This window comes from Macrobrachium nipponense, chromosome 17 (assembly GCF_015104395.2).
Source record: "Macrobrachium nipponense isolate FS-2020 chromosome 17, ASM1510439v2, whole genome shotgun sequence".
Lineage (NCBI taxonomy): Eukaryota > Metazoa > Arthropoda > Malacostraca > Decapoda > Palaemonidae > Macrobrachium > Macrobrachium nipponense.
The window spans coordinates 27,045,694-27,063,193 of NC_087210.1; the positions used below are offsets into that span (position 1 = coordinate 27,045,694).

A 17,500-nucleotide genomic window follows, 5' to 3' on the forward strand; every position below is an offset into this window, starting at 1 on the left:
GATGGTAGATATTGTTTTCATCTTCTTGAAGTAGAACAGCTCCAACACCACAGTCTGACGCATCAACTTGTATCACAAATTTGTTGTCGAAGTCTGGAGCTTGAAGTACTGGTCTTGAAGTTAAAATGGCTTTTACCTTCTCAAAGGATTCTTGACACTCTGGAGTCCAAATAAACTTAGCTTTGGGACTAGTTAAGTCTGTCAAGGGAGCTACTACGGCTGAGAAATTTGGGCAAAAACGACGATAGAATCCAGCCATGCGTAAAAATCTCTGTAGCTGTTTCCTGGTAGTAGGTGGGGTAGCCTTACAGATACCTTCTACATTAGCATTTACTGGAGCAAGAAGGCCTTTCCCAACTTCAAACCCAAGATACTGCACAGTTGCCTTTCCAAACTCACTCTTCTCTAAGTTTGACTGTTAATCCTGCTTCTTTAGTAATTTTGCTTAAAACTTTCCTCAGAATCTTCAGATGTTCTTCCCACGTTGTAGAGTAAATCACAATGTCCTAGCAGTTGATCCATCACTCATTGAAATGTTGTGGGTGCATTCATCAGACCAAACGGCAGAACAGTATGCTGATATAGTCCAAATGGAGTAATAAAAGCTGACAGCAACTTTGCATTCTCATCTAAGAGAATTTGATAATATCCTTTCAATAAGTCTATCTTGGAAACAAACTTGGCTTGCCCAATATTATCAAGTAACTGATCTATAAGAGGCAAAGGATAATTATCAGCCACACTGATAGAATTCAGCTTCCTATAATCAGTACACATCCTAAAGGAACCATCTTGTTTCTTCACCAACACACATGGAGAACTAAAGTGACTTGAACTGGGTTCTGCTAATCCATGTTGCAGCAAATACTCAACTTCCTTCTTCAAAACATCTCGATGATACGGTGATAAGCGATAGGCTCTTTGCTTGAAAGGTTTTCCATCTTCTTGAATCTTGATTTCATGCTTGGTCAGATCAGTACGTCTAGGTACATCTGAAAAAATTTCTGGAAAACTTCTAATTACGTCACTTAAGTCTTCACCTTGCTCAACACTCAGATGTTTCAGTTTATCCTCCAGATTTTCCAAAATTGAAGAATTATTCATCTTGCTTGCAGCTCCCAATTCGTAGCCATCATCGTCTTCTGTAGATAAAGTTGTTTGGGTTACTGACACAGTTTCAGTTTTAGTTTCTGAGAAATAAGGTTTCAAGAGGTTCACATGTATCTTCCTTTGTCTTCTTCTTCTTTCTGGTGTTTCAATCACATAAGTTCTATCACTTAACTTCTGATTTATCTTGTAAGGACCTTGAAATTTATTAGTGAGGGGAAATCTCTTGACAGTTAAGAACACTAACACTTGTTGACAACAACTAAAAAAACTTCTTAGCTTAGTCTTAGCATCAAATCTGCTTTTCATTTTCTCTTGACTCATTTTCAAGTTTCTAAAGAGAAATTTTCTTATCTCTTTCAACCTTTTCCTTAAGTTCTTCACATACTCTCCTTGGCCTTTTCCTCTTGATTTTCTTCCCAATTTTCTGCAAGAATCTTTCAAACGGTCCTCTTACTTCTCTTCCAAAAATCATCTCATTGGAGAACATCCATACTTTCTTGGTAAGCATTCCTAACTTCAAACAACATTACTGGTAGCCAACATCACATTCTCTTCCTGACTCAGAACAATACTTTGTCAGCATACTTTTCAATGTCTGGTGGAACCTTTCCAAGGCACCTTGAGTTTCTGGATGATAGGCAGTGGATAACTGTTGTTTCCAACTTCCATCATCCTAACAAATCATCACATCTGGAATAACTTGAAGTAAAGTTTGTTCCTCTGTCACTTTGTACTATTTCTGGTATTCCAAACTTTGAGAAAAACTCCACAAGTGGTTTCACTCCTAACAAATTCATCACATCCTGGAATAACTTTGAAGTAAAGTTTGTTCCTCTGTCACTTTGTACTATTTCTGGTATTCCAAATGAGAGAAAAACCTCCCACAGTTTTTCAGCAAACTATCTTGGCAGATATGGTTTCTAACAGGGATTGCTTCTGGATATCTTGTCAAGGACACATTAATGTTAACAAATACTCATTTCCTGTCTGTCGTCGGCAATGGTCCAACCATGTCCTCTATAATCACTTTGCTAAAGGGTTCTCCTCTAACTTCTATAGGTTGTAGGGGGGCTTTCTTGATGGTTTCATTCGGTTTTCCAGCTATCTGGCAGGTATGACACTCACGACAAAACCTGCTAACATCTCAGTGAAGTCCAGGCCAGAAAAAATATTTCATGATCTCTCCACAGTCTTCCTGATTCCCATATGTCCAGACTCATGAGCTACTGCAACCACTTGCTTTCTCAACGGATATGGAATCAAAATTTGATGATATTCGCCCCATACAGCATCTCCTGGTATATCTGTAGGTCTGTACTTCCTCATCAGCAAACCTTCCTTCAGATAGTAACAGGTAGGAGTTTGTTGCATCTCTTCTCGATCAACAACTCTGAAGAACAAATCAGTTAATGATGCATCCTTCTTCTGCAAGTCCACCAGCTTCTCTCTTGTCACTTGACCAACTTCAAGGGTTGAATTCTCAATATCTGCTAACTCAGCTACTGTAGTTTCACTACTGTCTTCAGCAACACTTTGACTACTCGGAGTCTCTTCAGGAACATCAGGTTCTTCTCTTCTTTGTCGTCGTCTTCTTTCATCTTCTGGGAAATCTCCTCTTGGTCAGCACTATGGGAAACTTCACTTCCCTTGGAATAATTCTTCTAAGCACAAAGATCCTTCACTTGATCCTTCTTGGGTGTGTAAATCCTTAGTTTCTTCACTTGCAGTCGTAGTCCTCTTCATACTTCTGGTAGTTACACAACTAAAAACAGAAAACAGGTGGGGGTTTTCTTCTCCAACTCTACTGTAGGACTAATCCTCAATGGTTGTCTGTCACTACAGGACAAGGAATAAATGGCACACCACCAACTTCATTTCCCCAACAGAACATGTATACCTTCTACAGCCAGTAAGTCCTTTACAGCAAAATCAACATTCCCTGTCACCAATTCACATGACAGGTGTAAGCGGCATATAGGAGTTACTTCCTCTCCTCCTATACCCTTCAAAATAACTGAATCTCCTGTGAGGCACTTCTCCAACTGAGGGTGAGAACCACGTACTACCACACTATGGTTACTCCCTGTATCACGTAATATCTTGACTGGTACCTGCATACTTCCTTCTTGAGTTGACAGCATACCCTCATAGATATATGGCTTAAAAGCCTCCACACTGCTAAGCCACTCACTGCTTGAGGTAACATTTCCACTGGTTGCTAAACATTCAGCTTGTTTAGTTTCATTCTCTGGAGTCTGATTCTTTCCCACACTGCTCTTCGTAGTTTGTTTCACCTGGTCACCTTTTACAACTTGACCAACTGGTTTTGACTGCTGTTGATTCCGGTAACACTCTTGACTGTAGTGTCCTACTCTTCCACACTTGAAACAGACAACATTAGGTTTCTGTAACTGTCTTGAAAAACTGGATGAGGATTTCACATTAGTTTGCTGAGTTGTATTACCTTGTGTACTCTTGATAGTATCACTTGTAGGTTTCCCATTAAATTTGTTCCTGTTATTTGGATAAGACTTAAAACCTGGGCATTGTTGACTCTGGTACTTGACATTGTAATTACGTTTACTACTGATTATATTGTAATCTTCACTAAGTGTAGCAGCTTTGTCAAGCTTCTTCACTTCTCTCTCTCTAAATAGGCTCTTATATGTTCAGGAATTCCCTTAAGTTACTGTTCAAGAACAAGTAACTCTTCTAACTCATCAAAAGCTTTAACTTTAGCAGCTTCTACCCAACGTTTGAAACATCTTCTCACTTTGTAAGCATAATCTAAGAATGTTCCCTTCTCATTTTTTCTTAAATTTCTAAATCTTTCATTGTAGTACTCTGGGGTCATCTGGTAAACTTGTAGCACACTGTGTTTAAGTACCTTGTAGTCTTTACACTGATCAGCTGTTAAGGCTAGATAAGCACTTCTCCCTTTACCAATTAAGACACTTTGTAACAAAATTGACCATTTATCCTCTGGCCATCCCATACCTGAAGCCACTTTCTCAAAGTGATCAAAAAACTCATCTGGAGCTTCTTCAGTAAACTTAGGGATTAACTTCTGTACTCTCACTACATCAAATATAGGGTCTTGATTACCTTGGTTAGAGTTAGACGGTGTTACAGGTAATGTGGATCTAGCTTTTATCAATTCCATTTCCCTTTCATGTCTTGCGATTTCTCTTTCCTCTTCTGCTGCTTTTTCTTCTTCTCTTTCTCTTCCTTCTTGTTTTTCCCTGTCTATTCTTTCTCTTTCAGCTTGCATTCTCTCTCTTTCAGCTTGCATTCTCTCTCTTTCAGCAAGCATTTTTAGCTTAATCAAATTCTCTTCTGCTTCAATGCGTCTAAGCTCTAACTCATGCATCACTTTTCTCTTTCTTTTCTGCTTGCTTATTTATGAGATCAGCACCGTGCTACATTCAACAACTCTTGAGCCAATTCTAACTCATCTTCATCGGTTTATTCTACCAGAGTTTTATCAATGATTCCATAGCAATACATCTTATTTGTGCCTATTACCATACTAGTAGACACTAATCCACCACATGCCTTCTGCTAAAGCGCTCCACTGTGCTCTAGACAGAGTGGTTTCAGACAAAACTTGGATGGAGGGGCCTGCTAAAAATTCCTGAACATTGAACTGAGCCATTTTCCTCTTAAGTTATCAACTTACAATTCAATACAATAAATGCAAAACAAAAACTATATGGTCACTCTCCTAACAAAATATATCCCTAACACCACCAGTATATTCTAGAGTGATAATGAAATCTGCTTTCCCGGGTCTCTGGGCACCATTAAACAATAGGTACTAAGTGCCAAGTATCTGGTTACCATTCATCAATTACCTCACCAAAAGCCAGACACCTGAACCCTCATAACACGTTTAAACGACTGAATACTCTAAAGGCAACAGTGATCCCTTAACACTTACCAGTATTGCAGAAAATCAGACTAAGTTCATCAAAACAGGTGTGAGGTAATCTTGTAAGTAATTAAATTAATCAAAGGGCATCACTCCATCAACAACTTTAAAAGTTTAAGTATTTCCCTGATCTCAGAAGTCTTAAGTACTTCCCTGGTTCTAAGTTTCTTCAAGTAAATTGAAGGAAAGCAAATCAATTACCACTCTATATTTCTACCTATCATCAATATATTCATAATCATATATACTTATACTGGTGTAAGATAAAGAAAACACTTATAAAAATTTTAAATACAAAAATTTATTATTAAATTCAAAATTTATAAGTGAAATTCACAATATCAGGGAAAATTACTGTTACTTGAAAACAGAGTAAAGTTTAATTAATTCTTGAATAAAAATTAAGTAAAATTAAATCAAAATTAATTTATCACAAAATTCAAGAAAATTAATTCAATTGAAATTCAAAAGTGTTAGGCAATAATTGAAAATTTGAAATTAATTCACAAGTGCTAAACAACAATAAAACTTGAAAAGAATTCTAAGTAAATGCAAATTAATTCACAAATGTTAAATTTAATTAAATGTGCAATGATTAAGCAATGAAAATAACAGTCAATTAAATTGTGAATGCAAATTAAAATATAAAATAAAAAGACACACTTCAATAAGAAAATAAAATAGTGTACAAACAATGGAACAAACACAAAACACAAAAAATACGCAATGTGTAAAAGTGTAAATTTTTTTCACTCAAAAACACTGTAACCAACAGTTTTTACCAAACCTTCACAACCATCTGTTATTAGTTAACCACAGTTCCTATCAATTATTAGTTATTAGTTATTACCTAACCGTTATTAGTTGCAACTAATAAAAATATAACACACTTTACCTTTTTGGTATACCAACTTCTTAATTTGCTGCAGTCTTGTCTTACACAATTTCACAAAAACCAGGCGCCGTTACGAAATGATGTTTGTTCAGATTCCACAAAAGAAACTAAATAACACTAAATAAACTCTAAGAAATATCAAATATGAAATTCTCACAAGTTACGAGTGACCAATTTACGTTACGTTAATATAATCTCAATGATTTCGAGAGAGAGAGAGAGAGAGCGAGAGAGAAAGAGATCTGACTGCCTCGAGGTCCTAAGATAGAATGAAATCTCTTCCTTTACGGGAATTCGACAGGGCAAATGACCCAAAACGTTCTTGTCACGAATGCTTCCAGAAAGTTCGAATCTGATGCAATCTCACATACAAAATGTGCAATTCCCATGTGGGACTTGACAAAGACATACATGTACAAGACGAGTCTGTTAAAAAAAAGACAGGTACTCTACTCGATCGAAACGGAGGCTGAGCGACAATTAAGATTGACATGTTTTGATAACAACGCAAGACTCAATTCTCTCGCTATCACATGCATTGACAGATTTAGGAAAGCAAACGGATCTCGCAGACCCTCTAATCTTAGTGTCGACATAAAAATTAAACATTCGTAGTTTCGAAAAGACAAAGATCTCTCTTTTTACGTTCTACGTTAATATATATATTCTTTTATAACACGTAATGCGAAATCTGAACACATCTTAAAACATCCTATTCTAAGCTATCTAGGAATCTGAAAAAAATGTTACACAATCTACATGACATTTTCAAAGAGGGGAAACATGCATTTTGAAAGTAGCAATAATAACATATATATATATATATATATATATATATATATATATATATATATATATATATATATATATATACATATACATATGTTATAGTGTGGCACAGTGTTGTTATTCCAAAAGGCAATAACTTATAAAAAAACTTAAAGAAAAAGGCACGAAACAGATAATAAGAAAAGAAAGAGGGATAAGAGAATGAAAATAATCAATTTTACGAAGGTATCGTTTTCTCTGACTCGACCCAAACGATAAGGCTTTTAGTCCTAAAGCCATGTGGTTTCCATCTCCCCCAAAAAACCTCTGTCCGTACCAGAGATTAGTGACCGACAGGAGATTAATGGCCGATGAGCGATATTTCCCAGGCATCTTCGAGAAATCGGAACCCCACTCATTAGCGCCTATGAATTAATCGGCGTTCCCTTCGTGTGACAGGTCAGAGAGAGCCATCTGGCATACGTTAAAAAGGAATTCTATGATCCGTTGTTAGAAAGAGGGAAGTGCCAATTTCTTAAGAGCTCCACCCTTTCCAAGATAGACCTATGGACTTCGACGAATCAAGAAGCAGAGCCTGATAGGGAGGTCACCCCAGGAATGTGTATCAACGAATGACCTATGAGGTTACCAAAGTGATACACCCCCAAGAAGCCAGGACATCAAGCAGGAGGCGTTACCTTATTTAGAGTCTACGAATCAATGTAGAAGACATGACAGGAAGGCGGGTTGTATAAAAGTTTGCAGCCATTCAGACACAAGAAGTCTTTTAGAAGATGCCACACCCAGTCAGAATCCCAAAATCCAAAGGCGGTGCTAAGAAGATATCATCCTAATAAAAAGGCCAGACAGAGAGAGAGAAAGGCAGAGAAGAAAACGACAGAGTGGAGAAAAGGGGGGAGAGCACGAGTGAAGAACAGACGAGTGGTGCAGCAGCCGAACAGAAAGAAGAAGAAGAAACAGAGTCCAGCGAAGAAGAACAAGTACAAAGTGTGGTGTGCAAGTTTATAGACAGTGAAAAGTGACAATCAATACTCAGTAATATTCCCTCGTGCCTGTAGACTCGTAATTGCAACAAGTGCCTTTCAAAGAATTAAGTTTTATCAGTCCAAGAGCCCAGTAACTCAGAAGGTGGAAGGTTTATATATAGAACCCATAGCGAACAATAAACATATATAAGGTCTCACCAATTTAATTTCTCTTCCTAAATATCAACCCTTTTAGCTAATTCCAGATTAAGAACATTTCAGCAAGGTAAGAAAAATTTATACAAGTCTAATTCCCCAAAGTACAGCCTCCAAGTCGGCGCACATTACCTTAGAGCTATGTGCGAAGAGTAAGTTACCGCCACAGTTTAATTGGTGGCAGCGGTGGGATACGATGAGATAAAGATTGATACAGTGACAAGATTAATTGGTGTCGAGCGGTAAGATAGGAAGAGATACAGTGACAGTTAAATGGTACGTAGCGACGGGTTACGAAGAGTTGAAAGAGAAACCATTGACAGTTAAAAAAAAAACAGTGGTCGCGAAACGGAATCAAAAGTGTAGTGTCGGCATAAGAAATTTCAATCCAAAACCTCCACTCGAAAATAGAAAGTTCTCTCCCAAAGACAGTTACCAGTGCTTCTTTCAAAACACAAAGACAGTTACCGAGTCATAACCATAAAAGCAGTTCACCAAGGAAAAAAAAAAAAAAGCCACCCACACTTCGCGAAGAAAAACTCCACTCCGAAGTACAAGAAACAGACGATAGAAGTACCGCCACATATATATATACATATACATATATCATATGTATATATATATATATATATATATATATATATATATATATATATATATATATAGATGTATATATATATATAATATATATATATATTATATATATATATATATATATATATATATATATTATATATATATATATATGTATAGATACATACCTATATATGTATATATACATTATATATATATATAATAACATATATACGTACACATATATATATATATATATATATAATATATTATTATTATATACACATATATATATGCTTAAAAAATCACATTAGATGCACATGACTTCATTAAATAAGCGAATACCACAGGAAAATGATAGTCAGAAATCCAAGCGTTTTCGTCTTTACTAAGACATTGTCAAGGAACGAATGAAATACAATTGGAGAGAGAGGTCTCGGGTACACAACAAGATAAAGAATACCAGATGGTTAATTGTCAAATGGGTAAAAATTAAGAGATAATCCAGGATTATCGGATATCACATGGTCACAAACCTAAACAGATTTGACCCTAACCGAAATTACAAAGTATCTTTACAGTCCAAGACATGTAAAAACTGAATATATTAATTTTGTTGCTTATATTTATCAACAACTTTTTTTTCATTATGAAAGCATCAAGTTTAAATGAACCAAGACTTAAATTTAGATCATTTCCATTATTTGACTTAATGAAACAAGATTCAATGATATTCCTTTTAATTGTGTCATGGGATTAAGGCTCTTGCTTGACTCCAGCTAATAGGATGATCTAAATCTCTCATATGTACGAATAATGCATTCGATATTTGCCCAGTTCTCACAGAATATTGGTGCTTGTTGAGACGTTGTGAAAGAGATTTACCGGTCTGTCCGTAATAGACTTTATCACACTTTTTGCAAGGAATTTTATCACACTTTTTGCAAGGAATTTCATATATGCAGCCTGGGAGATCTTTAGGAGAATTTTTTATGACTAAACTCTTGATATTAATATTACTGAAAACAACATTTATGTCAAAAAGCTTTAAAATTTTAGGAGTATCTAAAAACCTTTCATCATAGGGTAATTATAGAATGTTATGCTTACTAAATTTAAGTCTGTCATTAGTTGAATAAAAAATTTTTCTAGCTCTTTTCCATGTCACATCTACAAAGGTCTTTGGATATTTAAGTTTCAATGCAATATCATAAATAGTTTTAATCTCAGCGACACGTGAAGCCCTTAGGAATATCCCAGAAAAAGCAGAGAATTTAACATTTTGATGGTGATTGGAGTAGTAATGAACAAAAGATGCAATGTTAGTTGATTTCCAAAAAACTGAAAGGTGAAATTTCTATAATTTCTATGAACAGTTACATAAAAAAAATTCAACAAATTACAATTCCTTTCTTCCTGTACAGTAAATTTTATAGAACGGACTAAATTGTTGAGATTATTAAGGGATTCCTGGAGATTTTCGTGAACTGGCCACATACAGAAAATATCATCCACATACCTAAACCATATAACTTTTTGGGGCAAAATTCTTGGTAAGAGTTTTTTCCAAAAAATTCCATGTAAATATTACTAAGGACAGGAGATAAGGGATTAACTGTAGCAAACCTCATTAGTCTCATAAGGTTATGTATCAAAGATCGTAAATTTTGTTTTAATGGGGAATTTTTTGTACAAAAGTTTGGCATGGCTATGGGTAATCCCTTATAATATATATATATATATATATATATATATATATATATATATATATACATATACACACACACAAACATACATACATACACACATACATATACATATATATACATACATAGATACATACATATATATATATACACATATATATACATATATATATATAATATATATATACATATATATATACATATATACATATACATTATTTATATATACACATATATACATAATATATACATATATATAGTATATTATAATTATATATATATACATAATATAGCATATAATATAACACACATAATATACCATATATATATATACACATATACATATATACATATATATATACATACACATACATACATATATATACATATGTATACCACATATATATATACATACATATATATATAGTATATTACACATATACATATATATTATATACATATAACACAATATATATATATATTATATATATATATATATATATATATATATATATATATATATATATATATATATATATAATATATATATATATAATATATATATATGTATATAATATATAATATATATATATATATATATATATCTATCAAAGGAGCCCATAAAAACACCAAAATATAGAGAGAAAAGTACTATATTTCAGAGACTGCTGTCTCTGAAATATAGTACTTTTCTCTCTATATTTTTGGAGGTCTGTTTTAATGGGCTCCTTTTATTAGATGGAATGCTGTTGTCAACAGAAAAATTTTTACCAGTCAAATTATAATATATTATATATATCCATATATATATATATATAATATATATATATATATACTACATACATACATACATACATACATACATACATATATATATATATGGTGCATGGTAATAATGACACAGGAAAAAATGGCACAGGAAATAATTTTTTAAAATTTATTTGAAACAAAATAAGGTATATGTGACGTAAAAAAAAAAAAAAGTTTTAAAATTTATTTGAAACATAAAATAAGGTATATTTGACGTATAAAAACATTCTCTAAAATGTATTTGAAACTTAAAATATAGTCTTTAATTAAAATCCAATATTATGTCCAAATCCTCGTAACACTTCGTCTAAGTTTTTCCTTCCTTCAATATAGTCTTTGAACAAATTTCTCAATCTTCGTTGCATGTCAGAATAAATTTTTTTTTTTTTCCGGGCGGGTTCACCAACTGAATCACATGCAATCACAGCATTCACAACAGATTCTTCCTTCTGAATAGTTCTTATCAATTTCCATATAGATGGGTGCTGGTAACCAATAAGATGATAAAATTTATTGTTCCAACCTTCACATAAGTTATTCGTCCTGGGAGAGTCGTTCATTGTAGCCTTATGTACGTTCCAAAGTTATGGAGGAAATCTTGGTGGAATACGCCGAACAGCTCGTCTCCCTCTCTGAACACTTGTACCAGATACATAAGTTTGATCAAAGTACTCTAGCAATGGAGCAGCCGCATCAGGACATCTTGACTAAAGTAACTCCATTCCTGTAAAAACAACTTCGATAGGTAGAAATGCCAGCGAGTTAATCTCTCTACACAGAACTGACGAAATTCTTCACTTTCTTTGTAATGGCTGGTAAGGCCAAAGTTCTGTATCTTTCTCCAAGTATTCTGAGTCAAGTGGTAAAAACAACCTTGTGTGTGTGTTTCGGGTCCAAAAATGGTCTTTATAGCTAGTATGACTGCCTGTTCATAGTCAACTATTATGGTTGTTGGGTCAGGGTATAGTTCAATTTCTTGGCAGCGATCCATTATTGCTTGAAGCAGTGTTTCATACGTATCTTGTGTTTTACTCTGCAGGTATGCAAAAACCGTAGAAACTGCAGTGTTACCAATTGGGTTGCGTATTACATACAGCTGTAAAAAAAACCTGGTGGAGTCATTGCATAGTTTCCATCCATCAGCCATGTATCAGCAAAAGAGAGCAACCGCAGAAATTCTTCAGAACCAAAAACAATAATGCGGTTGTCTGTGCACGGTCCATTGTCAAAAAACAAAAATGGTTTGGGCTCAGGACCAGCCGTTTTTGTCCATTCTCCGGTCAGTTTCAAATCCTCAAGTTTTTCAAGCCGTGCCCTTAATCATGCCCAGTCTTTGGGCGAAGAAAATTGGGAATAAAGCCGAAGCAGTCTCGTGAAAGAGGAAAGGTTGTTTTTTTCCATCCATTCCCAGCCTCGCTTTCTTTAGGAATACTGCCGTCTTATTTTTCTGCCCAAAAGTGTACTAGGAATCTACAGCTCGTATTCACTTTGTTAGGTGCTAGGGAAGAAATTTGTCATCTCTTGAAAAGAAAGAGAATTCAGTGGAAATGGGATTTTATTCTTTTGTGATTTCTATTACATATTTAAAAAAAAAATGAGACTTCTCAAAATGTATGACAAACCAGTGTTTCGCTGTTACTGTTATGGCATCAAAGTGAAACTGTGGCCCGCATTTGAAATGTTAAATGTTCATTGCTCACTCTTGTTTCGAAGCCATAATCCCTGTCTTTGGAGGCCAGTGCCTTAAATTAGGCCTCGTTGGCCAAACCAGTGCTGCGGTAAACGTTTTAAAAGTATCACTGCGAATGTGATAAATTTATTCCCTCCTGTGGTGCTACATTCTTGAAAAGTACATAATTCTGGAGTTCATTTTTTACATGATTTTGTAGTCATGGGCGTTATATAGTAAAATGATAAGTACATGTTTAGGTGTTATAACAATGCCGGATACTCTTATCATTTGGCGGCAAAGATATCTTGTCAAGTCAGGAATGAGTACGTTTAATTGATCAATAAAGGCTGGGGGCAGAATGGATGAGTCTCCCGTTGAAATATCGCGCTTGCAATTGTCAAACGAGAGTTTTGCAATTTAGCCCTTGAAAATGCGCAAAACCCTAATTTACAGTAATTATTCATAAGGGGCTCCATTTGTCGGTCATGAATTTACAGTCATTATTCATAAGGGGCTCCATTTGTCGGTCATGATGTCTCTTTACTAAGCCACTTGAAATTAAAGCATGGTCCCAAGTTCTCAGTTGCACAGAAAACGGAATCGTAAACGTGGGAGGAACCCCAGCGGCGCGTCTCCGGTCTCCTCCATTGACTCGACTCGGTTGGCGGTAGGCGACCCAAGCCCCAGTGGCGCAATCGGTTAGCGCACGGTACTTATACGACAGTGTCTGTGTCTGAGCTATGCCGGGGTTGTGAGTTCGAGCCTCACCTGGGGCAGTTGTTTTCATAACAAATGAGAAACCCTATAGAAATCTGTCGAGGATTAGGAGGGAAAGAAAGGCATTATCACGCTGAGAAAAGGACAGTGAGTCATCAAAGAGATGTAATCGATTGGTCGTGCAGATTCCTTTGCAAATAGAAGTTGTAGTGTTTTTTTTATAGAGGGATTTTTTCGAAGCTAAAATTGCTTTCTAGAAAGGGTTCTAGTAACCGTGATAGTTCATTCCCCCCTTCCCCCCAAACACAAAACGCAAACAATGGGAAAGGGTATTGATAGCAGAAGGTAGAAACAAGCTTACGTGAATGAACTGATGACAAGTGGAAGTCACATCCTCAAAATCTTCTAAACTTTTTTTTTGTACGCTTCTTGGGCACACCCTAGGGTGTATATTTCTTTCCTTTTTGTTGTATATAAGAGGTAAATTATAATATATACATATTGCTTATGAAGAGCTATGACTGAACGTTCAGATACTTGATATCCACTGGTCACGTGTATAATTCTCCCGCTTTGGAATCTTATTTGGTGAAGCAGTGATTACTTTGCCCAAGTCTATTTTAATAACTCGTGACCAGCTTTTGATTTTATCTTTCTTATACTCGCGTGACTTAAATTTTTTTATAATGCGTGGCATTTTATCATCAATACGCATCAATGGACAACATTATTAGTGTGGTTTTATTTCTCTAAAGAATCAATTGCTTTTTAATGGTTTTTTCAGTAACAAAAGCACTCTACATTAGACGGATAAAAATCGCAAAAAATTTTTCCTTTCTCATTTCAGCTTGAAAACCCAGACATGCTAAATACTGATTTTTTGCCAAATTTCAGTGGTGACGGATGAATTTGGCCCCGTCCGCATTCAAAAGAATGAAAAATTCCCTTGGCAATATTTCATATTTTGATGGTGATGACTTAAATGAAGAATAATTTGCATAAATCTTGGTCATGTAATGCACGTAAGTTTAGCACACACAATTATGATGAATCACAGAACTAAACGAATGTTTTTTTTCTTTTGGTATTCACATTACATATTAAAAAGTCCATCAGGCATTTCATTTCCTAAGGCGACTCCATAACCAAGTTGGAGTAACTTATACGGTCATGTTTTAAATGCTGAGACATGGATGAGAATCCTACGTACAGGATGATCCGTATCAGCAGCCTTTTCGTGTACTTGTGCTTGGATGTCCTTCCTTTATATAGTAGTACTTGTGCCCATCTTACCATCGCTTTCTGTACCTCTTCTTTTCACCAGCTTGTTCTAACGTGGATCGGAAGTCACGTGAAGCCGTTGGTCCCGTTGCTGAATAACCACTGGTTCTGTGCAACGTAAAAACACCATACAAAAAAAAAAAAAAAAAATGCTTGTTCTATTCCATTCTTTCCAAGTGATGAAGTCACCTCAAATACAGTGATTTCTCCTAACTCTGTATTCATTTCGGTTGTCTGATAAGGGTTTATCCAGGTCCTTTTATATCCCAAATGGTAATTTCCTTTATCACTTTCTCTCGCAACTTTTCCATAGCAAACGCTTGATCTATATATACAACCTCTTCTTTTGAGTAAAACGCACATCTATTCCTGTCGTAGGTACTCAGTCGAACCTTCCTAGATATGCTATGCTATGATATGCAGTATAATTCAAAGGAACTATTGTGTCTAACCCTTTTTCTCATTGAGAGATGCCATGCTCGCACAGATCAGCAGTTCACGAAGTCCTGGCACTGGGCATTTTTTCTAGCCTTTTAAATGCTATCTGAGTATCCTTAACGTTCACTTTCTTATATCTAGACTCCTGTCATATTCTTCTACTTTGGCATCATTGTGTTCTTTTATATCCTTTACATACAATAATACTTTTTAACACACACTCCACTGATACAAGGTTGCATTCTTTCCAGGCACTGTCATTTTGCATTTCTTTTTTTTTTTTCCAGGAGCTAATGTTTTTCTCGGCGCAGATTTCCTCCGGTTCTGCCTTTTGCTTCGTCAATACTTACATTTATTCATCACTGACTTACTCAACTGTACTTTTGTATTCATCTGCAGTCTACACGATAACCTTATCATTTTCATTTTCAAATCCTCATGTTTCACCATTCGACTACGTTATATGTCTACTCCTCTTCTTCTTTCCTACCTTTATCCCTACATTAACGGGTCGATTGTCTGATGCGCCTTCTCCACTGCCTCTTATCAAAGGCATCATCCTCCAGCAAACCTCTTCTCTCCATATCTTCCTTCAGTTTATCTCGCCATCTCATTCTCTGTCTCCCTCTCGATCTTCTTCCTCTAACAGGTTCCTCCCAAGCCCTCTTCACTCCCTCCTTATCATCCATCCTTAACACTTGCCCATATCACTCAATCGTCCATCTCTTATCACCTCTGTAATCTTTACTAAGCCTACTCTTCTTTTTCCATCATTTCCCAATCTCTCAAGCAGCGATATTCCCTTAATCCACTTCAGCATTCTCATCTCTTTTCTCGCAATCATGCTCTCTGCTACTACTCTACCTGTAACCCTAGACCATTTTAAGACTCGGCTTCCTTCGTATCAAAGTTATTAATATAGCCATATTTTCACTTCCTCTTGAACCGGTGAGATTAGATATACCACCAGTCATTTTCGTCTCACATTTATTATGACCTTTCCCTTCTCACAGGAAATTCCCTATACCTGGCTGGCGTGTTTTGGTTTCCCGCCTAAAATCAGCTGAAAATTAGAGGACTATGGCTGCCGTTTTACAAAGCAAAATAATGAATTAATTACTGGGTAGAAGAAGAGATCTATAAACGTAGCAATATATATATATATATATATATATATATATATATATATATATATATATATATATATATATATATATATAATCTGGCTAGTCTATACTGATAGCAACACTGGTTGTCAAAAAAATGATAAGAGACTCTTTATTGCTTTCCAACGAACTCTCTCTCTTTGGGACAGGAAATGTTTTTTGAATGGCGAGTCTCCCCCCCTCACCCCCTTTTTTTTTAGTGCAGAGTGCTGTTTTTGGACGGATAGCACACTAGGAATTAGAAAGCAAATGTCTTAGTGATGTCAGTAAGATTTTTGCGAAACTCCTCGTATCTTCGGAGTTTTTCGGTTTCCCATGAGTCAGGTTCCGGCCAAAAATATGCAGTTCTTCCATATATATATATTTTTTTTTTTGGTCACTACTGCTGTTTATCCAGTGTGGCGTTTTCGAGCGACAGCTAACTTACGTTCTAAGTTGACAAACTTTTTGTCTCCTTTTTTGGGTGGAAAAGTACACAAGTGACATTCAGAGCTGAGGAGGACGTGGTCCTTGTTGAGGGAAGTTACTCTGTCTTCGCTAGGAGGTCTTGCGTTCCTTGAGGACATCTTCGTGTAGAGGTTGCAGGCTCATGTCAGACCAACAGTTGTTACACGGTCAAGGATGATTTTTATCGTTTCTTCGACGGGAACGTTCGTAAACGAAATATGTATGTTCAGTTGTATTTTTGTTAGAATATGCCCAACAATTTCGTCCTCCAATGGACCACGTCTTGGAGTGTTTATTAAGGAGAAGTACATCAGTGACATTCAACCTTAAACGCTCCAAGAAGAGGTCCAAGATGATTATTGTGGGTTTATATATATATATATATATTATTATATATATATATATATATATATATATATATATATATATATTTATATATATATATATATATATATATATATATATATATATATATATATATATCATCTGAAATCCATGGTAGGTTAGTGAAACTGGTGATTTTGAACAAGTACTTTCGTTTTTTATTTCTATATTCTCCAAGTTCACACTGAAACAAGGAGAGGTTTACAGGCGTATTTATACAAGTGAAGGGCTGGGTTACAGTTTGTTAATCTTGGTAGAATGTTCTACGCGCAAAAGACGTGGAAAGAGGATCAAGGGCTAATCCAGGGTGGAGATTTATATTCCTCTCCACCCTCGTTTGGCTCTTGATCCTCGTCCACGTCTTTTGCGCTCAAAGAAACATTCAGCTAAGATAACAAAC

The 17,500-nt window shown here is 35.5% G+C and overlaps 1 long non-coding RNA gene and 1 other non-coding gene across 2 annotated transcripts in view; both read left to right on the forward strand.

Annotated features, from left to right (window-relative positions):
• The window catches only part of LOC135196148 (uncharacterized), a 98,781-nt gene that overhangs the window by 19,538 nt on the left and 61,743 nt on the right, over nucleotides 1-17,500 (forward strand). The window lies entirely within an intron of this gene.
• Trnai-uau (transfer RNA isoleucine (anticodon UAU)) lies at nucleotides 13,348-13,443 on the forward strand. The gene is made up of 2 exons: nucleotides 13,348-13,385; nucleotides 13,408-13,443. It is a non-coding gene; the product is annotated as a tRNA-Ile (tRNA).